The following is a 27,018-nucleotide window of genomic DNA, read 5'->3' on the forward strand; positions in this document are numbered from 1 at the left end:
GGAACTAGAAGAAGAGAAAATTAATTCCAAAATAAGCATAAGGAAACAATAAAAATTAGAGCAGAAATCAATGAAATTGAAAACAGGAAATCAATAGAGACAACAATAAAACAAAACCTAGCTCTTAGAAAAGGTCAATAAAATTCATAAGTTTCTGGCCAAGCTAACTAAGAAAAAAAGAGAGAGAGAATACAAATAACCAATGTCAGATGAAAGAAGGGATATCACTACACATTCCGTGGACATTAAAAGGATAATAATGGAATACTATGAACTACTAAATCTATACTCACAAATTTGATAATCAAGATGAAATGGACCAATTCCTTGAACAACACGATCTGCCAAAACCCACAAAAGAGGAAACAGAGTATCTGAATAGACTTACATCTGTTAAACAAATTGAAACCATAACTAATAACCTTCCAAAATAGAAAGAACCATACTTAGATGTGTTCACTGGTGAATTCCACCAAACATTTAAGGAAGAAATTATATCAATTCTCTACAATCTCTTTCAGAGGATAGAAGCAGAGGGAATAATTCAGAACTTATTCTATGAAGTCAGAATTACTTTAATACCAAAACTAGGCAAAAACATTAGCAGAAAATAAAATTACAGACCAAATCTCTCATGGACATACATTTAAAAATCCTCAACAGAAAATTGGCAAACTCAATCCAACAATATACAAAAAGAATAAGACTCCATGACCAAGTGGGATTTATCCCAATAATGTAAGGCTGGTTCAGCATTTAAACAACATTTCATGTCATCCATCACATTGCAGACTAAAGAAGAAAAATCACATGATAATAATAAATGGAAAAAACACAAAATCCACCATCCATTCATGATTTAAAAAAAGAAATCCTCTCAGTAAACTAGGAATAGGGGGCAATTTCCTCTACTTGATAAAGAATATCCACAAAAAACCTACAGCTAACATCATACTTAATAGTGAGAAACTAGAAGCTTTCCCACTAAGATCAAGAAGAAGGCAAGGATGTCTCCTCTCACCACTTCTTCTTAGCATTGTACTAGAAGTCCTAGCTAATGCAATAAGACAAGAAAAGGAAATAGAGGGTATATAGATTTGGAAGGAAGAAAGCAAACTGTCTTTGCTTACAGATGATGTGATCATCTATGTCAAAAATCCAAAGGAATTTTTTTTAAAAAATCCTGGAGCTAGTAAGCAATTATAGCAAGGTTTCGTATAAAAATCAATCACATTTCTATATACCAGCAGTGAATATGTGGAATTTGTAATTGAAAACACAACACCATTTTCATTAGCATCCCCAGATATGAAATACTTAGTTGTAAGTCCAACAAAATATGTACAAGAGCTATTTGAGGAAAACTACAAAACTTGAATGAAAGAAACAAAGAAGAATTAAGTAAATGGAGAAATATTCCATGTTCATGATAGAAAGACAATATTGTCACGATGTCAGTTCTTTCCAACTTGATCTGTAGATTCAATTCAGTCTCAATCAAAATCCCAGCAAGTTATTTTATACATATCAACATATAGATTCTAAAGTTTATATGGAAAAGCAAAAGACCCAGAACAACCAACATAATATTGAAGTAGAAGAGAGTAGGACTGACACTATCTGACTTCAAGACTTATTTAAAAAGGTACGATAATCAAGAATGTATGGTATTTTGAAAGACATAGACTGGCTGAATGGATACCAAAAGAAGATCTGTATATATGCTGTCTACAAGAGACCCACTTCAGACCTAGGGACACATACAGACTGAAAATGAGGGGATGGAAAAAGATATTCCACGCAAATGGAAATCAACAGAAAGCTGGAGTAGCAATTCTCATATCAGACAAAATAGACTTTAAAATAAAGACTATTACAAGAGACAAAGAAGGACACTACATAATGATCAAGGGATCAATCCAATAGCAAAGATCAATAACACTAAAAGCTGGTTCTTTGAGAAGATAAACAAAATTGATAAACCATAGCCAGACTCATCAAGAAAAAAAGGGAGAGGACACAAATCATTAGGATTGGAAATGAAAAAGGAGAAGTAACAACAGACACTGCAGAAATACAAAGCATCCTAAGAGACTACTACAAGCAACTCTATGACAATAACATGGACAACCTGGAAGAAATGGGCAAATTCTTAGAAAAGCACAACGTTCTGAGACTGAACCAGGAATAAATGGAAAATATAAACAGACCAATCACAAGCACTGAAATTGAGGCTGAGATTAAAAATCTTCCAACAAACAAAAGCCCGGGACCAGATGACTTCACAGGCGAATTCTATCAAACATTTAGAGAAGAGCTAACACCTATCCTTCTCAAACTCTTCCAAAATATAGCAGAGGGAGGAAAACTTCCAAATTCATTCTACAAGGCCACTATCACCCTGACACCAAAACCAGACAAAGATGTCACAAAAACAGAAAACTACAGGCCAATATCACTGATGAACATAGATGCAAAAATCCTCAACAAAATACTAGCAAACAGAATCCAACAGCACATTAAAAGGATCATACACCATTATCAAGTGGGGTTTAGCCCAGGAATGCAAGGATTCTTCAATATATGCCAATCAATCAATGTGATACACCATATTAACAAACTGAAGGAGAAAAACCATATGATCATCTCAATAGATGCAGCAAAAGCTTTTGACAAAATTCAACACCCATTTATGATAAAAACCCTCCAGAAAGTAGGCACAGAGGGAACTTACCTCAACATAATAAAGGCCATATATGACAAGCCCACAGTCAACATCGTTCTCAATGGTGAAAAAGTGAAACCATTTTCTCTAAGATCAGGAACAAGACAAGGTTGTCCACTCTTACCACCATTATTCAACATAGTTTTGGAAGTTTTAGCAACAGCAGTCTGAGAAGAAAAAGAAATAAAAGGAATCCAAATCGGAAAAGAAGAAGTAAAGCTGTCACTGTTTGCAGATGACATGATACTATACATAGAGAATCCTAAAGATGCCACCAGAAAACTACTAGAGCTAATCAATGAATTTGGTAAAGTTGCAGGATACAAAATTAATGCACAGAAATCTCTTGCATTCCTATACACTAATGATGAAAAATCTGAAAGAGAAATTAAGGAAACACTCCCATTTACCACTGCAACAAAAAGAATAAAATACCTAGGAATAAACCTACCTAAGGACACAAAAGACCTGTATGCAGAAAACTATAAGACACTGATTAAAGAAATTAAAGATGACACAAACAGATGGAGAGATATACCATGTTCTTGGTTTGGAAGAATCAACATTGTGAGAATGACTCTACTACCCAAAGCAATCTACAGATTCAGTGCGATCCCTATCAAACTACCAATGGCATTTTTCACAGAACTAGAACAAAAAATTTCACACTTTGTATGGAAACACAAAAGACCCCGAATAGCCAAAGCAATCTTGAGAAACAAAAACAGAGCTGGAGGAATCAGGCTCTGGACTTCAGACTATACTACAAAACTACAGTAATCAACACAGTATGGTACTGGCACAAAAACAGAAATATTGATCAATGGAACAGGATAGAAAGCCCAGAGATAAACCCATGCACATATGGTCACCTTATCTTTGATAAAGGAGGCAAGAACATACAATGGAGAAAAGACAGCCTCTTCAATAAGTGGTGCTGGGAAAACTGGACAGCTACATGTAAAAGAATGAAATTAGAACACTCGCTAACACCATACACAAAAATAAACTCAAAATGGATTAAAGACCTAAATGTAAGGCCAGACACTATCAAACTCTTAGAGGAAAACATAGGCAGAACACCCCATGACATAAATCACAGCAAGATCCTTTTTGACCCACCTCTTAGAGAAATGGAAATAAAAACAAAAATAAACAAGTGGGACCTAATGAAACTTCAAACCTTTTGCACAGCAAAGGGAACCATAAACAAGATGAAAAGACAACCATCAGAATGGAAGAAAATATTTGCAGATGAAGCAACTGACAAAGGATTAATCTCCAAAATTTACAAACAACTCATGCAGCTCAATATGAAAAAAACAAGTAACCCAATCCAAACATGGTCAGAAGACCTAAATAGACATTTCTCCAAATAAGATATACAGATTGCCAACAAACACATGAAAGGGTGCTCAACGTCACTAATCATTAGAGAAATGCAAATCAAAACTACAATGAGGTATCACCTCACACCAGTCAGAATGGCCATCATCAAAAAAATCTACAAACAATAAATGCTGGAGAGGGTGTGGAGAAAAGGGAACCCTCTTGCACTGTTGGTGGGAATGTAAATTGATACAGCCACTATGGAGAACAGTATGGAGTTTCCTTAAAAAATTAAAAATAGAACTACCATACGACCCAGCAATCCCACTACTGGGCATATACCCTAGGAAAACCATAATTCAGAAAGAGTCATGAACCACAATGTCCCTTGCAGCTCTATTTACAATAGCCAGGACATGGAAACAACCAAAGTGTCCATTGACAGATGAATGGATAAAGAAGATGTGGCACATATATACAATGGTATATTACTCAGCCATAAACATAAATGAAATTGAGTTATTTGTAGTGAGGTGGGTGGACCTAGAGTCTGTCAAACAGAGTGAAGTGAGTCAGAAAGAGAAAAACAAATGCTGTATGCTAACACATATATTTGGAATCTAAAAAAACAAAAAAATGGTTCTGAAGAACCTAGGGGCAGAACAGGAATAAAGACGCAGACATAGAGAATGGACTTGAGGACACTGGGAGGGGGAAGGGTAAGCTGGGACGAAGTGAGAGAGTGGCATGGACATATATACACTACCAAATGTAAAATAGATAGCAGTGGGAAGCAGCCACATAGCACAGGGAGATCAGCTCGGTGCTTTGTGACCACCTAGAGTGGTAGGATAGGGAGGGTGAGAGGAAGACGCAAGAGGGAAGAGATATGGGGATATATGTATATGTATAGCTGATTCACTTTGTTATAAAGCAGAAACTTACACATCATTGTAAAGCAATTATACTCCAATAAAGATGTTAAAAAAAAAAAGAAATGATCAACCCATAAAAACAATTGAAGGAACCTTAAATGCATATTTACTAAATTCATGAAGCCAATCTGAAAAGACTACCTACTGTATGATTTCAAATATATGATATTCTGGAAAAGACAAAACTATGGAGACAATAAAAAAAATGTGGTTGCCAAGTGTTGGGAGAGAAAATGGAATGAATAGGTAGAAGACAGATTTTTAGCACAGTGAAACTATTCTGTATGATATTATAATTGTGGATACATACCATTGTAAATTTTTCAAACTCATAGAATGTACAAGTCCAGGAGTGAACCCTAATGTAAACTATGGACTTTAGATGATAGTGATATGTCAATTTAGGTCATCAGTTGTAACAAATATCTCTCATGGGAGTTGGTGTTAATGGGAAAGGTTATGCATGTGTAGGGGCCTGGAGTATATGGGAAATCTCTGTAACTCTGTTTAATTTTACTGAACCTAAACTGCTCTAAAAAATAAATTATTTTGTAAAAAAGAAAGTATGGTATTTTGGTAGAATCATGGACAAATAGATCAATGGAACAGAACAGAGAGTCCAAAACTAGACCCACGTAAATATAATCAACTGATCTTTGACAAAGAAGTAACAGCAATACAAGGGAACAAAGATAGTCTCTTCAACAAATTATACCAGAACAACTGGACATCCACATGTTAAAAAGTGAATCTAGACACAGATCTTACACCCTTCCCAAAAATTACCTCAGAATGGATCGTATTCCTAAATGTAAAATGCAAAAATATAAAACTCCTAAAAGATAACATAGGAGAAAATTAAGATGACCTTGAACATGGTGGTGAATGTTTAGATAGAATACCAACTGTACAATCCATGAAAGAAATAATTGACAAACTGGATGCCATTATAATTATAATTTTCTGCTCTGTGAAAAACAATGACAAGAAAATGAGAAGACAAGCCACAGACGGGGAGAAAATATTTGCAAAAGATACATCTGATAAAGGACTGTTATTCAAAATATGCAAGGAACTCTTAAAACTCAACAATAAGAGAACAAACACCCTGATTAAAAAATGTGCCAAAGAGGGGCTTCCCTGGTGGCGCAGTGGTTAAGAGTCCGCCTGCCGATGCAGGGGACATGGGTTCGTGCCCCGGGCCGGGAAGATCCCACATGCCGCGGAACAGCTGGGCCCGTGAGCCATGGCCGCAGAGCCTGCGCGTCCAGAGCCTGTGCCCCGCAACGGGAGAGGCCACAACAGTGAGAGGCCCGCGTACAGCAAAAAAAAAAAATGTGCCAAAGAACTTAACAGACACCTCACCAAAGAAGATATACAGATGACAAAGAAGTATATGAAAACATGCTCCACGTCATTTGCCATCAGGGAAATGCAAATTAAAATAACAATGAGGATACCACTACACACCTACTAGAATGGCCAAAATCTGGAACCCTGACAACACCATATACTGGCAAGGATGTGGAGTAATAGGAGTTCTCATTCACTGCTGGTGGGAATGCAAAATGGTGCAGCCACTCTGGAAGCCAGTTTGGCAGTTTCTTATACAACTAAACATACTCTTACCGTGTGATCCAGCAATCACTCTCCTTGGCATTTACTGAAAGAGTTGAAGACTTATGTCCACACAAAACCTGCACATGGATGTTTATAGCAGCCTCATGTATAATTGCCAAAACTAGGCATCAATCAAGATGTCCTTCAGTAGGTAAATGGATAAATAAGCTTTGGTATACCCAGACAATGAAATAGTGTTCAGCACTACAAAGAAATCAGCTATCGAGCCATTTAAAGACATGAGGGAAACTTAAATGCATATTACTAAGGGACAGAAGGCAATCTGAAAAGGTTATATACTGTAGGATTCCAACTCTATGACATTCTGGCCGGCCCTGCCATTCCACCTCCAACCCCTGCCTGACTGCAACTGCCTGGGACACCTGGAGTCAGAGCCAGCCGGTCAAGCCCTGCCTAATTCCTGACCCAGCACAACTGTGGGAAAGAAGAAAATGATTGTAGTTGTTTTAAGCCACTAAGATTTGTGATGATTTGTTAAGCAGCAATAGATAACTGAAACATTGACAATCAAATTAACCAAAAGTTGAGATATGAGTATATTGGATTATAGGAAGAGAAGAGGGGAGTAAAAGAAAGCTAAAAAATCTTCATCTACCAATGTTTATGCTAGTAGATAATGGATACATTTGATAAACCAGGAGATAGTGTATAATATATATTTTACATGCTATAATGTATGTAGTTATATATAATATATTATATATAGATATTATATATATATATGTTATAAAATATAGATATGTATGAGAGAGAACAATTTCAAGGAGGAGAAAACAATTAAAGAGTTAAGAAGTGGTTATTTCTGGGGAACAGATTACAATGTGAGGTTGACAGGGACTACTCTTTTTTAAATTTATTTTAATTGTAATAAGATACACATAACATTTACCATCTTAGCTATTTTTAAGAGACTGTATTCAATAGTAGTGTTAAATACATTCATGTTGTTGTGCAACCAATCTCCAGAATACTTCGTCCTGTAAAACTGCAAGTCTACACCCATTAAACAACAACCCCCATTCCTTCCTCCCTCCCTCTACCCCTGGCAGTTACCATACTGCTTTCTGTCTCTATGAACTGGAGGTACGTTCTAGGTACCTCATGTAAGTGTGGAATCATAAGTCTTTTACCACTGTTTAACTTTTTAATGTATATTCACTTATGACTGTGTTAAAGATAAAAAATTTAGAGAATAACAGAACACACACAGAAGACTCTTCTCTCCAATCTTTGGCAAAGAAATACATGGCCCAGCATTGCATAAATACCATACATTTCTGGTACCTACCAGGTATAAATCACAGTGGTGTGCCATCTCTATGGGATAAATGACATGCATGCACATGGTTCTAGACTTTGAAATACTTGCGATTTGGTAGGGGAGAGAGAATGTGAAAATTGAAAAGATAAACAAAATAGATTACCCTGATTTAATCAGATAAGTGGTATGGGTGGCTAGAGCTATAGGAAATGAGAAGCTGAGAGTGAGCTCTAAGGTGAGGGAGACTGGAGAGGGCGTTGCTACGGAAGACAGGGGGCCCTTACCTTGGGGCTAAAGATAGGACCCAGTGCCCGAGTCTTATTCATTACACACAGGTTCTTTAGAACCTCGGGCACCTCAGCTCCACTCTGTCACTCTGTCCACTCTCCAATATTCTAGCGGTACCCTTCCCTGTGTCACAGTGAGCCAGCCAATCTCAGAGTCCCATATTAATATTATTATGGTAATATTGATATTAAACTCCTAGAAAATCAGCCATAACGATAATAATAATGACAAAGATCGCTTACGTGTGTATAGTACTTTACATATCGCAAAACATTTAATTTTATCTTCATAACTGTGAAGTAGGCAAGAAATTATTGCACCCATTGTACAGATAAGGAATCAGGAGACTCGGAGAAGGTAAGTGAACCCCCTGATATCCCACAGCAAGTAGATGGCAAATTGGAACGCAAATTCATATCTTGTGACTCTGAGATTGGTAGATAAAGTCAATTCATCCAAAACACAAAGTGGTATAATTCTATTCGTGCTGCCAGACTCCCTGGTCAAGCCAGAGCCACAGGGTTAGAAAGGGGAAGAAAGGGGAAAAGGTAACTCAAATTTTCACATTATCGATGGTATCTGAACTGATGCAGAGGAGTTAGGTTATAAATATATAATAATACTGTTGAAAGAACCATGGTGTCCAGTACTCACTGGATCTAACTAAAGGCAAAGGGTATTCTTGATGGAAGCAGCAACGGTTAGAAAATAGACTATTAGAGAAAAGAAAAGGAAAATGCAGAAAATGAATGTCAAGCCGTGTGCTCAATTCTGAAAATACAAGGAAAATCATATCTAGGAATGAGCAAACAGTCTCCTTAAAGATCCTGGGGGAAAATACAGAACTCAAGAACACTCCCAGCTGGAGATGGGGAATTAAATGAGTTTTCAAACTTAAGAGGCCTCGAGGGAGAGCGGAAGTAAAAAGCCAGAAACATCAACACCACTTCTGGGAGAGAAAAGCGGGGAGGATCTGACTTTTAAGCCTAGGAACTAGCTTTCAGGAGGGTAACATGGCCAGAAATGAAAAAGCTCATCAGTGATTCTAATATTGCCCTCCACCACCTGAAACAGGTGCAAAACCCAACTGAACAAAAGCAGCAAAAGCCTGACCAGATTCCCACGCAGCTGTGAACCGTGGAATATTCACCAGGATTCAAACCACAACACGAGCAGTGCCATCTAACAGTCATTTGTTTGTTTTGAGTTTACCAAGCACTTTAATACACGGCAATTGCGTGAAGGCAGTCTTTCTCATGTTTGATGAGGAAACTGAGGCCCGGAAAAGTAAAACAACTCATCCAAGGTCATATAGCTATTTAGTAGAACTAGAAATAACTCCAAGCTTTGGCATCTCAGCTGACTTTAGCATGAAAACAATTTTTTTCGTGAAAGATTTTACTTGTTTTAAAGCTCAGAATTCTGCTTTTCTAAGCACTGGAACAGGTCCCATTTTAATTTGATGACTGATTAGTGCTTGTGTAAACCAGGGGTCCCCAACCCCCGGGCCACGGACCACTACGGGGCCGCAGCCTGTTAGGAACCGGGTCACACGGCGGGAGGTTAGCGAAGCTTCATCTGCCGTTCCCCCTGGCTCACATTACCGTCTGAACCGTACCCTCCTCCCCACCCCCCGTGGAAAAATTGTCTTCCACGAAAATGGTCCCTGGTGCCAAAAAGGTTGGGAACCATTGGTGTAAACAGACTCATTCCTGCACTCATAGGTAATAGGAAATAGTGGAAAGAAGGGTTTGGAATACATAGAGGAAAACCAGGTGGACATAGAATTCTCATCCATTTGAGGGAATGTAAACTTGATAAGCCAGGTGAATTCCTAGGGGAGAGAGAGACAGCGAGCACCGCCCTATAGGGAGGTAAATATTTCGACTGGCCTCAAGGTCATTCAGAAGCACTATCATGACTTCAGAGCTCACAAGCCATAATCACCGTGGAAAAAAAATATAAACAGAAACCTCAATTAAACAGAGTCAGGAGACCAGAAGGGGGAGCTCTCATGCCCTGTGATGATAGCAAAGCTCACAAAAAAAGAAAGATGCCTCTTCTTCCCTTGCAAGGACTCACCCAATGAGAAGCCATGGACTTTGTTTACTACAGCCCTCCGCACTTCCTTTCTCCTCTATAAAAGCGTTTTCCTTCCCTTGCCAGGGGGGATCTTGCATGTGGCCTGCCAGGGCTGCAGACCCTGAATTGCAATTCTCTGCTGATCCTGAATAAACCTATCTTTGCTGGAGAAGTATCTGTCAGTCTATTTGTTTTAGGTCAATAACCACTAAACCCTGCAACCCAGAGGCTCATAGGTGACAGAGCCAGCACCAGGCAAAAGGCTTGGCTCCTGTAGCTCTGCTTCTCCTTAGAGCAATTTCTTTCCATGCCCACACCATCACTGTCTTCTGATCCTCCTCCCCTTTCTCTCAGAAAAGACTCTAGCTTCAGTCATTTACACCTTAATATTATTTAAGGCTTTGTTATCTTTCCCCTAGGAGTTTGCATTTTAAGCCTTTTCTTTAATGGAAGAAAAACACCACATTAGTCAAAGGAATTTTAGCATTTGCCAACCCCTTTAAGGAAAATCTGCTCCCCCCAACAGAAATACACCCTAGCTAAAGAAGTTACCCCCTAAAATATCAAAGCTCTCCCCAGTTTTCTTTGGAAGAACAGAGAAAGAGTCACACAAATATGTAACATAAGGGGAAAAGAAATATCTATACGGGGTCTCCTTGGCATTAAAAATAATGAACCAGACGCTTGAATATAAGGAAAGAAGTAGATTTGGGAATAACAACACAACAAAACCCCTGTAGTGATTCTGTGTTCTGGTTATGTCTCCTGTTCCCCAGTCAGCCTGCCTAATGCAAAAGTCAAAAAAAATTAAATGTACTCCCTATAGCTGCTCCTCTGGCCTCCTTACAAACAGTAATATGGTGTCTGCTAACAGGTAAATGCATCAGTTTAAATAGCCCTAGCTCTATGTCTAGTTCTTTCTGTATGTAACATAGACCTGAAGGCTGTTCCTCTCGTGTATACGTTGAATTCGTACAATGGGCTCAGCACTGTGTCTGGTGCCAAATATAAGAACTTGGAATCTGGTAGGGAAGACACATACTGCAAGGAAATTAACAACAAACGAAACAGAATAGTGTATTGGTCTCTGCATCTTCTCATTTCAAATTACTCTTTCCTCCATTCCAATGCAGCAGCCTACCTACCCTCATGATGTGCGCGCACGCGCGCGCACACACACACACACACACACTGTTTCTGTTTTTCCAAATTCACACTCCAACCTCCTGGTCTTTTGATCTACTTGCTCAAGTACCCCAGCTATAGCAATTCTTCAACATCACTTTGGAACTGCAATGCACTTTCTCACATCATTTCTCTCTCTCTCCCTCTCTCTCTCTCTCTTTCTCACCACTTCTCCCTCCTATACTCTTTGGATCCCATGTTCCATCTTAATAGTCACTTCCTTACAAATCCCCTCAATGCTCTTGCCCCTCTCCTTGTATTGCTGTACTCCCCTGACAAACCTCCCTGCTTGGATGTATTAGGCACCTTCCTTCACCATGCCTGTCCCTGAGTTCTGGAAGCAGCATATTCCACATCTGGGAATACCGTTCAAACTCATTTACTAAGTGGCAGGAAGACTACAGGTTTCAAGTATGTCCAGAGTAGGAAAGGACTCTATAACAAGTCCAAGCAGTGAAGCATTGATGCATTCCACACTATACCCTAACCATCCAACTTGGCAAAACCTATGATTCTAGAGGTATATTTGGTAGGGGAAAAAAATGCCTTGAGGAGTTTATGGTAAACTCCTGCAGGAGACTCACAACACAAATCTCAAGAGTTCTGGAGCAAGGCCATTATATATGCAGCAGAGAACTATATACTATTTTTAAAACTTCTTCTGGTGTGCTACTGGGCTAGGAGAGCGCTGGAGAGTCTTGTCATAAGACATCGAGTGACCATACAGCTGAAGTGCTCCTCATGAACAGGGTTCTGTAAGGCCCACCAAGTCATAAGATGGGCCCACCCGTGATACACCATAAGACTGAAGCAGTACACCTAGGATCGAGCATGCGGAGGGCACAAAAAAATGAAGTGGGTAGCACAGACCCCCAGGTCCTCCCCCACTGTGGTAAGCATTTCTCCCTCAACTCACACCTATGGCCACCTGGGAGTCCTGCATGAACAGCTGACAGAGGAGGAAGAAGGCAGAACATGATTCACAGAGTGACTTGATATGTAGGTGCCAAAAATGGACCATTAGTGCACTCAGGGGTGACACTAAAAGACAGCATCTATGCGTGTTGCACCTGGTCATCCACTGTATGTCGAAGGAGAAGTGCCATGAAGCAAGAATACACACAGACTTCTGGACAGAAGTGAATGACTTGACTGGTTGTTCAGGGGCATGGAAGGAAAATGGAAGATGAAGGACAAGGAGGCTTGGGAAAGAGGCATATGGATGGAACTATGGGGAGAAACATAAAGTGTGGAGATATTTCTATCACATATTAATTCTCCTCAGATAGCATCCACCACAGAAAAGGCATCAAGCAATCAAGGAGGCAGAATGGTGTAGCCAGCTGACATCAGCCAGCCTCTGTCATTGGCTACTCCAGCGCTGGCATGATGGGCTCATGACTGGAGGAGCCATGGTTCAGGGATAAAGGACATGCATGGTCAACAAAATGGGCTCTCATTCAACAAGCCTGATCGTCCTACTGCTACTGCCAAATATCTATCTTGCTAGCAACAGAGACCAACTCTGAGTGCCTGATACAGCATCATTCTTTGAAAAGACCAACCAGCCAGCTGGTGGCAAGTTGATTACACCAGACCCCTTCTCCCTGGAAGGGGTAGCAATTCATCTATTGGAATTTGACAGTTTACCTTTCTCTTTCATGCCTACAAGTTCTTGGCCAGCACCATTATTGGAGGGTTTATAGAGCGTTTGGTCTACCAACACAGAATCTTGCGCAACAGTGCATTAGACCAAGGAGGTGACACAGTGTGGCACATAACCATGAGATCCACTGGTCCCACCATATTGTTCATCTCTCTAGAAGCTGCCACATTGACAAAGAGACAGAACAGTCCATTGAAGGTGCAACTGAGGTGCCAGTTTAGAGATGATACCCATAGGGTATATACACAGCTTACACCTAAAGCAATGACGATTACATTGTGCTGTGTCACAAGAGGAAGAATGCATGGGTCGGGGAACCAAGGAGTAAAAGTAGGAGTGTCCCCACTTAACTATCACCCCCAGCAACCCACTAGGGGAATGCATGCTGCTCCGCCCTGCAACTTCAGACTCTGTGGGTCTTGAGGTCCTCTTTCCCATAGGAGTAGCACTTCTACCAGGGGAGTCATGAGTGATCCACTCAACTTTAAGCTACAGCTGCCACCTAGTCACTTTGAGCTCCTCGTTCCAAAGACCAGCAGATGAGGAAAGGTGTCTCCAGGCTAGCAGAAGTCACTGATCTTGCTCATCAGCAGGCGGTAGGGCGACTACTACACAAGAAGGACCCGGGTGACCCACTGGTTCATCTCTTGGTATTCCACTGCCCAATTTGACGACACATGAACAAGTACAGCAGCCACGGATCTCAGGTATTTCTGAAATGAACAGGGGTTCCGCCCTCACCACATAAAGTAAGCCAGCAGCTGTGCGAGCCAAGGGTGAGGGGATTTAGAATGAACACAGAGGAAGGATACACTGAGCATCAGTTGCAGCCTTGAGACCAGCTGCAGTAGAAAGATATTTCATCCCACTAACTTTGCTCTTCTAGGTTTTCCCAGGAAAAGAGACCAACCAGGATCTCTGAGAATTTCTTTCCAGGTAGGGTGAGTGTAAGTACATCATGTAATGAGGGAGGAGTTTACTTTGAACCAGAAGTCAGGTTGAATTGTAAGCTTGCCTAGACTGTATTTTAACCACTCAAATTGACTGGAAATTTATAAGATCTGCCAAACATTCACCAAGAGGTAGGAAATTATGTGAACAAGGTTGAAAGCAGTCAGTGGAAAAACAGATAGAGCTGTTTCAAGTTTATATCCAAATGAACTGAGAATCCTCGATGAACTGTTTATTCCTGTTACTTGTTTATTGTCTGTCCTACTCCTTTGTAACATCCAGGAGGCAGGAATCACCACATCATCTAGCACCCAGTACAGCCCTGGTAACAAAGCAGTTACCAAAACATAGCTGTGGCTGTTGTACATATGAAACAAGTCATAAATTGTGTGCAGAAGCTGTAAGATCTGAAAGCAGAGGGAAAGCAATAAACATGGGTGGACAGAGAAGTCTTCATGGGATTAAACCAGACTCTGAAATGTATCTAAATTTCCCTTCTTTCTCCTTGTAGAGTAGGGTCAGCCCTCTTTGCTTTCAGCGGTAGCTTTTTGATCCCATGTAACTGCACAAACAAGTTGTTCAAAAAGATCAATGCTTTCCATAATATATGTGAAGTCTTTAGAAATATAACAGCATCCACACTCTTTATACTAGCCAAGACATGGAAGCAACCTAAATGTCCATCGACAGAGGAGTGGATAAAGGTGTGGTATTTAGATACAATGGAATACTACTCAGCCATAAAAAAGAATGAAACAATGTCATTTGCAGCAACATGGATGGACCTAGAGATGATCATACTAAGTGAAGTAAGCCAAACAGAGAATGATAAATATCATAAGATGTCACTTATATGTGGAATCTTTTTAAAAATGGTACAAATGAACTTATTTACAAAACAAAAACAGAGTCACAGATGTAGAAAACAAAGTTATGGTTACTGGGGGGAAAGGTGGGGGAGAGATAAAATGGGAGATTGGGATTGACATATACACACTACTATATATAAAATAGATAACTAATAAGGACCTACTGTATAGCACAGGGAACTCTACTCAATACTCTGTAATGACCTATATGGGAAAAGAATCTAAAAAAGAGTGGATATATGTATATATATAACTGATTCACTTTACTGTACACCTGAAACACACAACATTGTAAATCAACTATACTCCAATAAAAAACTTTAAAAAAGAAAGAAATATAACAGCATTGCTCCCAAAAGATTAATCAATTTAGTAATCACTAACTATTAAACTCCTCCTACGCACTTAGTGTTGTGCTAACTGCCTCTTAGTAACTAAATCTCCTTGCGAAGGTCCAAGACAGAGTTAACACGGAATTCATCTCTACAGTTAAGAATATTATAGTGGAGTTCTAGGATGATTTGTTTTATGTTTAAAGGTCAGTGAACAAAATTTAATAACAGAACTATGGAAATGCTACTGTCATCCCAAACCTCCCCTTTCAAGTAAACAGAAAACACTACAACTTCTGCCATGTGGATCCAAGGACATTAAAGAGGCTAGATCCTCCAAAGGCAAGTGAGAGAATTAAAAGGTCTGGAATATGGAAGCTCTAAAGTGACTGGTTCAGATATTTTACTCTGATCAGTAAAATTTTCTCAACAAAACACTTTAAGGGTTTGAAATATATAAAAACTGAGAATTCCAGCCTTTTAAAATTAGTCCAGCTTCTTTAATTTTAGTTAAAGTAGCTGTGCCTAACATTTCTACCAAACAAATCCTCCAATTCTGTGAAATGTAGGGAGAGTTCATCTCTCCAAGTGTGCAGCGGTCAACTTCCAACTTTCTTGGGCAAAGATGTCTGTCTGCTGAGCCTAGTATGCGTGGTTTCATGAGTATATACAAAAGCATGGCTCTAACAATAAAATTCAAGTGGAATTCCAAAGAGGAAAACCCCTCTATTCCAAAAAGCTAAATGCCCAGAGCAGAAGCTCTTTCCTATGGCACCTACCCATAATGCTCTCTTCTTGTCCACCTGTACCATACATGGTGTGTACTGAGCTACCTTGAGTCGTGAGCTGTCATAAGCTCCTTGGGACCATGCGTCTCACGTGATGCCTTGCATAATAAGATGCTCAGTACTTGTATATGAGAGGTGAAGGGTGGAAGTAGATAATTGTATAGTCAGTGTCTGTTCATAAGCCTGTGAGAAGCTCCTCTAGAACTAGAACAGAAAATACAGATAGTACATATCTCTCTCACCGCGCCACCCCCTTTTTAATGAAAGGCGGGGTGGGTCTGGAAGGAGAGAAAGAGGAAAAGGAATAAGAGAAAGGAAAACAGGGACAAAAAACGTACCCTAATATAACTTCTGCTTGTCATCCTAGCTTTTGCTTCCCCCCAAGGGCAAGAATTACCCTCCTAGAATTTTCTATGCCTGTGAGTTGGGTAGATGAATGTGGACTGAGCGTGAAGGTGTATTGTGATGATTATTTCTGGAGCCATCATATTTCCCAACATCTCTTTTATGTAATGAAGAGTTTAGGTTCAAGAACTGACCTCTGGGGCTTCCCTGGTGGCGCAGTGGTTGAGAGTCCGCCTGCCGATGCAAGGGACACGGGTTCGTGCCCCGGTCCGGGAAGATCCCACATGCCGCGGAGCGGCTGGGCCCGTGAGCCACAGCCGCTGAGCCTGCGCGTCCGGAGCCTGTGCTCCGCAATGGGAGACGCCACAGCAGTGAGAGGCCCGCGTACCGCAAAAAAAAAAAAAAAAACTGACCTCTTCACTAAGTAAACAATTTTTCCCTGAATTAAACTCTTCTAGCATTCGTAACTAATATTAGAGTACTTGTCATCTGCATACTCTAAAATTGTACTACATGCTGGAGAATTTTCCTATGAAATGGACACACTGACTTTGTGTGCTTTATGTGCTTTTCCAAACTTGGTCAAGAATAGGGCTTTTTTTAAAAGCTTGGCAGACTATTGGAAAAAGCCATTCTTTTGAAGTACATACAAAGATTATTCTGGAAAGCTGGAAAGTGAGGGCATATAAGTTTACCAGATAGTCCAAAGGAAAGCTAATTGGTTTCCTTGAAAAGGAGTAACTGCTTTATTCCCTTTCACATCTATAGGAGCAGTAGGTACCTAAGAAAGGAAACAGATGTTTTCTCTTGAACTCATTTATAAGCCATAATTTTGTATTTTCTGGTACATATAACACTCATTTTGTGTATCATTAACTGTTTCTTCATCTTTTTAACTGGTTTAAAATAAATTAAATATGTGAGCCATGGCCGCTGAGCCTGCGCGTCCGGAGCCTGTGCTCTGCAACGGTAGAGGCCACAACAGTGAGAGGCCCGCGTACAGCAAAAAAAATAAAATAAAATAAAATAAATGGCTTTTAATTTAATTGTGCCTTTCAAAAGCTTTCTTACAATAAAAGTAATATGTATTCATCTTGTTTTCATCATTTAATATATTGTGAGCTCTTTTTCCCATCATTAAACAGTCTTAACAATCTTTTTAAAATAAATTTATTTATTTATTTGTTTGTTTGTTTGTTTATCTATCTATCTATCTTTGGCTGCATTGGGTCTTTGTTGCTGCGCACTGGCTTTTCTCTAGTTGTGGCGAGCAGGGGTTACTCTTCACTGTGATTTAACACTTGGGTGATCTGGAATCCTTTTCCTAATGTTCACCTTTAGTACAGAATCAAGCTGCCTTTGGTAAGATTTTCCATTTGTCATCAATATTTTTAGACTTCAAGCGTATCCCCAAGGAGATGTTAAACATCAGGATGAAAATATCCGTTGGGATTTTCAGTATTAAGATGGCCTTCTTCTCTCAAAACTCTCTCCAAAACGAGAAGGAAAAGAAGCAGAAAGAGAAACTCCATATAAAGTCAGAAAGTAGATGTAGGAAGGCTTAATGACTTCGAAGAGAAAAAGGTCAAACCTAAGGGCATACAAAAGAAGAGGCCAGTGAAAGAGAAACTAACTCACTCTCAAGAACTCTAGAGGAATTCAGGAAATATTAAGTACCAGATAGAAGGCAGAGGTGAGCCAGAGGCAGCAGGTAAGCTGCAAGACCCCAACCTTCACCTGGCATTTTCAATTAATTCTCCTTCCTCTAGGAGACAAAGATCAAGTCTCTGGTGACATTGAACCATAGAAGATCAAGTCTAGAGGACATTAGGCCTGGGGAGGAGAGGGGGTTTGGTCAGGAGCAAAACTAAAAACTAAAAGAATAAAGTAAAAATTTGCATATTGAATATGAGAACCTCAGCCCCTCCCACTGCATAGCTACAAAATAATGGCAGCCAGGCTTCTTATAATCCTCGGGCAGGAGATTGGATGATCCCCTCTTGGAGAAACTGAAGGACACATGAACAGAGGCCTACAGATGCTGAAATTCGGAGGTCCCCAACAAAAAAGCTAGCCAGCCACCCATCCAATTGTCCTATTGTTAAACCCATCAGACAACAAATCTTGCACAGCACACTCATTTATTTAATACATATTTATGAGGTGACTACTATGTTTTATTTTTGTTTGTTTGTTTTTTGTTTTTTTGCGGTACGCGGGCCTCTCACTGTTGTGGCTTCTGCCGTTGCGGAGCACAGGCTCCGGACGCGCAGGCTCAGTGGGCATGGCTCACGGGCCCAGCTGCTCCGCGGCATATGGGATCTTCCTGGACAGGGGCACGAACCCACATCCCCTGCATCGGCAGGCGGACTCTCAACCACTGCGCCACCAGGGAAGCCCGAACACTATGTTTTAATACAAGGGATTCAGCAGTAAAGAAAACAGATAGAAAGCCCTATGTTCATAGAGCTTCCATTCTAGTGGAGGATAACAGATAATAAACACAAGAAATAGATAAATGATATAGTATATGGAGGAAAATAAAGCAGAAAAAGGGAAAGAGAGCGCCAGGAATTCTAAATAAGGTGGTCAGAGAAGGGTCCTCTGAGGTGACACTTGAACACAGACTTGAAGGAGATGAGAGAGTGAGCTATGTGGAAACCTGGGAGAAGAGAGTTCTAGGAGGAGGAGAGAGAAAATGCAAAAGCCCTAAGATTCCTGTGGCTCTAGCAGAGTGAACAAGAATGACGATGGTAGGAAATGATGTCAGAGAGGTAATAGGGAGCCAGACCAGGTATGGCCTTGTAGACCATTTGTGGCAGAGAGACTCAAGGTGGCACCCCATAATCCTGACTTCTGATGTTCACGCCTTTGTGTTGTTCCCTCCTGTGTGTGGACAAGATTTGTGACTTGATTTTAACCAAAAGATTATGGCAAAGATGATAGGATGTCATTCTTGTGATTAAGTTACATTGTATAAGATTCTGCTTTGCTAGTAGACTTGCCCTAGTGCCTCTCTCTCTCTCTCTCTCTCTCCCCACCCCCAACCCACCACCACCACCTTGCTGGTTTGAGGAAGCAAACTTCTGTGAATCCCACAACCGCAAGGAACTGAATGCTGCCAACCATCACTCAAGTTAGAAAACAGGTGCTTCCCTGGTCGAGGCTCCAGATGAGAACCTAACCCTGGCCAACAGCTTAACTGCAGCCTTGTGAGACTCTAAGCAGAGGACCCAGCTGAGTCATGCCTGGACTTCGGAACCACAGAAACTAAAATAATAAATGTGTGTTGTTTTAAGCCTCTAAATTTGTGGCAACTTATTACACAGCATAGAAAACTAATACCTTATTGTAAGGACTTAGGCTTTTACTTGGAATAAGATGGGAAGCCATTGGGGCATTTGCAACAGAAGTGATATAATATGGCTTACATTTTTAAAAGATAACTCTAGCCTCTGTTGAGAATAGTCTATAAGGCATAGGTATGGAAGCAGGGAGACCAATTAGGAGAGTATTGCAATAATCTAGGCAAGAGACAACGGTGGTTACCAAGATGGTACAGGTGAATGTGGTGAGAAGGAGGATTCTAGATAAATTTTGAGATACACAAATAGACTGTTAGACCTCATCCTTACATATGATGAGACAGCACAGGATCATCAGACATTTGAGAAATATTAGGAATATTTCTAATATAGTAGGAGAAAAGAAAAGAAACAAACAAACAAAACCTCAGAGAAAACAGATATAACCAGGGAGCAGAAGAAAACTCATTAGAATATCAGAGAAATGAGAAAAGCTATTTCATCCTTGAAATAATAACAGAATACTATATATAAAAGTTTTAAAGTAATAATCCAAGAACCCAAAAAGGACTCTTCAAGTTAAAAATATATGAAATTTTAAAATCTATGAAAATGTCCTTAAAAATCGAAGTAAAACAAAAAGACCAAGACATGAACAATAATACTGAAAAGGAAAGGAAAGTAGAAGTGATACAGGAAGTCCAATTTCTAAATAATAATTCCAGACAGAGAACAAAGAAAATGTGAGAAGGAAATTTTCAAAAAGAATTACTAAAAAAAAAAATAACTTATAAAAAAATGTTTTAAAAGGGAAAATCTCTGAGAACTAAAGGACATCATCTTCCAGACTGAAAGGGCCTACCGACAAATTGTCCAACACAGTGACTGAAAAACAACACAGGCCAGGCAAATTATTATAAATGTTCAGAACACTAGAGTTAAATAAAAGATCCTAAAACCTCCAGAGGTTCCAGTTCTACAAAGAACTGGAAATCAAATGGTATCAGACTTATTGAGAGCAACACTGAAGCTGGAAAGCACTAGAACGCCTTCAGAATTCTCATGTGTTGGGAAATTATTTTTTATCTAGAATTCTACACCCAAAAACATGAGAGTGGAAAATAAACACAAAATTTTTTTCAGTTTCTAAAGATTTATCTCCCATATACTCTTTTTCAAAAAGCTACTGAAAGATGTATTTCACCAAAATAGAGGATTAAACCAAGAAAAAGAGAGGTATGAGAGCCAGGAATTGGGGCTAGAACACAGAAGATGAGCTGAACTGAAGGACTTCTCAGATGATGGAAAAAAGAAGTTCTAGGAAAACCCCATATGTGTTCCTGGAGAAGGACAGGTCCAGACTGGGAGGAAAGGACAGAAGGCTGCCAAAGGGGTACACCTCCAGGAAAGAAACATGAAACTGAAAGCTAAATTTTGCATCTATTAGAATACAGACAATAAATAACATCTAAAACAATAACCCAAGAGATCATAGTACATAAATATTGGTTTTGAAAATATAAAGAAAACCTGAAAAAGTGGTTTAATAGGTTGAAGGTGGTTGCCTCTTGGATTGGGAGAGAGCATGAGATCACTGATTTTTGTTATTAGCCCTACTTGAATTTTAGATATATGTTAATTTATTCTATTACCAGTAGTAAAATTAGTTTTTAAAAATTCAAGTGGTTTATAACCCAGAATTTGGCAACATCACAGCGGGGGGAAATGCAATATTTTGCATAAAAATGAAATATTTAAAAAATATTTTTACAGGTCATTTGCAGAAATAAAATATTTCAACCACAATTGTTGAGAATTTTATCTCTTTCCTCTCCAGCTTCCCTTCTATCACACTTCTAGAGTTGGCACCATTAGAGTAGAGATGATTTGGGGAATCTGGATAAGGGGAAGTTGAATTGTGGATACATTTAGTTTTGCTTTACTGGGAAATATTTATAAGGCTCTTCTACGTAGAGTTGTTTTTGCTTTCACTTGTAATCTAAGAAAGACCCCCAGGAATGCTCCTACTGTCCACCATATCAGGTATCTATCCTGATATGAAGGTGCAGAAGTATGTGAGTGGTGCAGGAGAATCAAGGTTTGAAATGTACATAACTAGAAGCTAGCCTATGGAAAATTCTTCCAATCATCAGACATGTGAAACTGTGAATGAAGGATAAAGTTTTCATTGATGCCAGGTCAAAAGAGAAGTTTTCTCCTAAAAGAAATATACTTGATAGTAAGGCCAATACAAATATAAAAAAAGAAAACAACATTTTTTTTTCTTTGTTGGTGGGAATCATACAAAACAGAATTTATCAGAATACTTGTCTTTAAATTTCCTGCTGACTTAACATGAAATATGAGTTTGATGAAGACAGTATAAATTAACATTAAGCTACTAAAATGAGAACATCAGTGACAAACTGGTGAATGAGTATTGTCAATTTAAGGGCTACTTATGATTGGTCACTGCACACACACAAAAATCTTTTTATCTTATAGCTTACATATAAAAGAAACTAGAAGCTTTCCCAAATCTGATAACAATCCTAACAATTTATATGATCGTAATGAGCTGTGAAGCTAAAAGGAACTTTTCTAAATCATTACCAATAGAAGTGAAATTTGATCGACCATGTTAAAGGAAAGACGGAATTATCCTTCCTGTCTCCATAGAAAATGATATTCATTGTCATGTGAAGAGAGGACCAGAGGATGCTGCAGGGAAAAAGTCTAAGAGAGGTATGACAGGCAGTTAACTAATTTTAAACATAGTAAGTGTTTATGACATTTGTGGTACTTATCAGCTTTTAATATTTTTGTATTTTGTTGCCATTTCTCGTTTCATGGTAAATGCATGCCCAAGTTCCTACCTAATTTTGTATTTCTAATTTTGATTCTTTGTTTAAAGACAGGGCCCCCAAATTGAATAAGCTTTGTGTCCCGTAATACCTGAATCTGCCCTTGGTGGAACTTCCACAGACGTAGAACATCATCTAGTTCAGTAATTCTCAAGGGAGGCAGTACTGCCTGCACCCCCTTACCCCCACTCCAGCATGTTTTCGAAATTGTGGTGGGTGTTTTTGTTGTTCTCCCAGTAATTTGGAGTGGACCTCTTAGCATTTGGTAGGGGTGGTGAGGGACACTCAACATCCTGCACCGTAGGGAAGAGCCCCACCCACAGAAAACTGTCTCACTCCTCCTCTGACTTCCCAAGGTCCAGCCAGCCAATTACATAAGTGAAAGTGTGTGTTTAATTATCTGAGCCTAGAACAAAACTCCTTTCTACATATAAGCACATGATTTTTTTTTTTTTGGTTTTTTTTTTTTTGCACAGTTTAAATATATACTGACTTTTTTTTTTAGGAAAGCAACCCAGAAGGGAAGATCATGCTTTATTTTGTTTGGAACTTTACCAAGAAACCTTCACCATTTTGGAAAGTCAAATCACTGACAGCAATACCGCTAGTTGTATTTGATGGTCAATAAAAATGACAAATGAATGCCAACACCACACAGAGTTGCAGCATTTGTAGCTGTCACATTTATGGTGATTTTACGTATAGCTGCAGATATCTGATGACTTTATATCTTCTGGTGTAGGTGGGCCTGAGCATTTACATATTGAAATACATATTGTTTTATATAAAATACTTTCCTTTTATTTCTTTTTTCTGTTACAGTTAAGATACTATATTGATTTTTAAAATCATGTATGTTAAGTAGATTATATTATCTCTGAATTCCATTTCAGAAGAGTAAAAGAGGAGCTTCAAATAAAAGAGAAGACAATAGTATGGCTGAAAACCACTGATTAAGTTTAACTGCCTCATTTCATAATAAAGAAACTGAGGCTATACCTATTCAATCTATACAGGTTACAAAGTCTGTCAATAACAGTGCTAGGACCAGAACCTAGGACCCCTCTCTGCTTTCAGGGCCCATAGCACCAGACCAAGCAACTTTCCAATATTCTCAGATATTACCAAGAATCTAACCGCTGTTAAAATAGGAATGCCACAGAGAAAGGGAGGTGAAACAATGTCCAACATTAAGACCTACACTTGAATGGTATGATCTTATTCTTTTTAAGTGGCCCAGAAGTTTAGAGAATCTTCCTGCCTGGATCAGACACTGGGAAGAGTGTCAAAGTTGTAAAAGTCATTAAGAAAGGATGTGGAGAGAAAGTGACCAAAAATGCCAAAGACAAACGTCCTCAGCAGCAGTCTTTTGCCAAAGGTTAATGCTGAGAGTAATCCTACTGAAGAAGACATTTCATGTGCCATCTGACCTGGCAGTGGCCTTGCCATGACCAGTGCATCCCACTCCTGCAGTCTCAGCACCCATCTGACCTGGAGGCAGGGAAGGAAGGTAATGTCACTAGTCATAGGGACTGTCCTAGAAGAATGGCCATTGCTATGACACTTGAGAGAACGCTCATGTAAATGGGCTTAATTCCAACCATCTTGAGTCAGGCTCAAAATATTAATTTCCTGGGCATACAGGATCCTGCCTGGATTGAAGTGCAAAAAAACAGCTGAGTTTCCCAAGTAACCTAGAAATCCACACTGAAAAAGGAAGGTAGTTTCTTTCAAACAATCCAAGGATTGGCAATGAGGATGAAGAAGAGGCCAGACCCGCCATTCAAGCATGAGTAGCTTAATTCTGGTACGTTTTCAAGAATCAGGAAAAACAACCATAAAATTAGCTTCAATAGATAATATTATACACGCATGTGTGTAAAACCACACTTTTATCCCCCCACCATTACCACCCCAAACCAGCTCTTCCTTCTATTTCCATCCAGGATACGATTATTCTTATAAACTCAAAACCTCAGCCTTTAGACTATACCTGGTCCCTCGCTCTGTACATTCAATCAGTTGCTAGATTTCCTCTGAAACTTTCTTATGTCCCAGTTTTGTACTCTTTCTGCTACTAGTTTAAGCCTCATGCTCTTTCGCCTGAATACCATAGGAACTGCCTAACCTGTCTTTCTCCCTTTTCTCCATTTGTCTTGCCAGGTAAGGATCCTAAAGGGCAGGACCAATTATATCATTCCATCCACGCATTTATTTGCTCATTCTTTCTTTCATTCATGCATCAAATACTTGGACCCTTATGTGCCAGGCAATTGGAATACACTGGTGAGTGTGTCACAGCCCCCCCTGAAGGAGCTTCCTACCTGGAGATGGATACAGAAAATTCAGCAAGTGTTAGAGTTCGGAGAGATGGGTGGTATGACAGGGTGACCATGGGGGAGGGGGCACCCTGCACCAGGGTCCAACCCAGTTAGGGGACAGGGAAGACCTTTGGAGGAAATGATAGGTGAAACCTCAAGAATAAGTTAGCGTGGGCCATAAATAAAGGGATGGGAGAGAAGGTGGAGACACAGAGGCAATAGAACAGGGAGTCTTGGTGAACAGCAAGTAGCTCATCATTTCAGTGGGTGTGTACCTGCAAGTGGATGTAGAAGGAATAAGCTAGAAAGACCACTGGAGGGAGGATCAAGGGTATTATAAATTCTGCTAAAACTCTTCAGATACTTACCAAATTAAATGCCCTTTCCTCATCCTGGCACTCAAGGCTCTATCCACTGTGACTTGGTCTACCTCCTGGTCTTCTTTCCCGCTCTCTAGACTTTTATTCTGACACTGACTGTTCTATGATGAGGCTTATACGTCTTCCCTCTTCCTCTCTCCTCGGTCACCCTAACCTTGGCATTGGTTCTCAAAACACACACACACACACACACACACACACACACACACACATATACATCCCAAAGGTGGGCCTCACTTTAAGAAAATTCAATATGGGAAATCCAGGAGTGGTAAATAGGTATATAATAGGTTGAGGAAAGACAGGATAAATCATGCCTCAACGTACTCAAAGTTAATCACAGTGATTCTAAGTAGCAGTTCTTGAGTATATGACAGTGTTATCTTATATGCCATGAACAGCTTTACAAAGTCCCTGAGCTAGAGGGAAAAAACTTAAAGCTTAATATGTAAGGAACTACTTTTGAATCAAAGACAAATTAGAAATAAAGATAGTCATCTTTCTTCTCTGAATGGGAATCAAGAAGAAAGTCACATTCTATTTACTGAAATTCATCTTACACATCACTTTTTAGAAATGTATTTCTTGCAAAAGTAAAATACACTTGAATTATTCACTAAAAAACTAACTAAATAAATAAATAATTCACTAATACCTTCACTCATCCAACATTTACTGGATACATCCATGTGCCAGGCAGTACAGTACACAGAAGGGATAGAGGCTTGAATAAGGTGAGCTTTGAGAGTATATTATTTGGTAGGAAAAGAGTCCCATATCAGAAAATACAATAGGCGCTAACACTGACCTTGGCAGCCTGTAAGGGTCAAGCAGGAGCCATTTCAGATGAGATGGTGAAATCATAGGGTGGGGGTGGGGGGAAGTATCTGAAGTTCAGATCATAGTTCTGACTCTGCCAGTAAGTTACTATATGGTTTTAGGGCAAAACACATACAACTTGGGCCCCAATTTCTCCACCTATAATGTGAGGGAGTGGATCAGTTGATTCTGAAGTCCCTTTAATCCAATAGCAATCAAAACTGAGAATAATTATCAGAGGCTTGGCTTTGAACAGTTGGTAGACCAGTGAATATGCAAGTAACTAAGGATGATCACTGGAGTGCAGAAGGGGACGGTGATACTGTGTTTGATGTGATCATGTGTGTACACAGGATGGAACATGAGCATGATGAAGAGATGAAGAAACTGAAGCATCCCAAAATTAAATGCCCAAGATGATACCACAGTTCTGCTGTAAAATGCACAGATAATTTGCATGAGGTTGTTTACTATATTACTCTCTAATTGGTCCCCACTTGTTCTCCAAAATGAGTGATTTATTTAGAACTTACATGTATTGATAGATAACCAACAAGGACCTACTGTGTAGCATGGGGAATGCTACTCAATATTCTGTGATAACCTATATGAGAAAAGAATCTAAAAAGGAATGAATGTATGTATTATATATGTATAACTGAATCACTTTGCTGTATACCTGAAACTAACACAACATTGTAAATCAACTATACTCCAATAAAATTAAAATTTAAAAAAAGACAGAGAGTCTCAGAACACTTCTGGCATTAGATCATCTATTTGGTTTGTATATTGTCTGCTTCCCCCACTAGAGTGTAAGATCCATGTGGGCAGGAACAGTGTCTCCTGTACCTTGAACTGGGCCTGATACAGAATAAGCACTTTATAAATATTTTTGATTTGATAGATAAATGTTAAGTGCTCTGAGAAAG

General features: G+C 39.4%; 1 long non-coding RNA gene across 1 annotated transcript in view; it reads left to right on the plus strand.

Moving 5' to 3' along the window:
- Positions 1 to 26,788, plus strand: part of LOC125965581 (uncharacterized) — a 44,902-nt gene extending 18,114 nt beyond the window's left edge. Inside the window, exons 2-3 of the long non-coding RNA XR_007479632.1 lie at positions 22,322 to 22,447; positions 23,072 to 26,788. This is a non-coding gene — a long non-coding RNA (uncharacterized LOC125965581). The remainder of the gene's footprint in view (positions 1 to 22,321; positions 22,448 to 23,071) is intronic.
- The last annotated feature ends 230 nt before the right edge of the window (positions 26,789 to 27,018 follow it).

Source organism: Orcinus orca, chromosome 10 (genome assembly GCF_937001465.1).
Source record: "Orcinus orca chromosome 10, mOrcOrc1.1, whole genome shotgun sequence".
NCBI lineage: Eukaryota > Metazoa > Chordata > Mammalia > Artiodactyla > Delphinidae > Orcinus > Orcinus orca.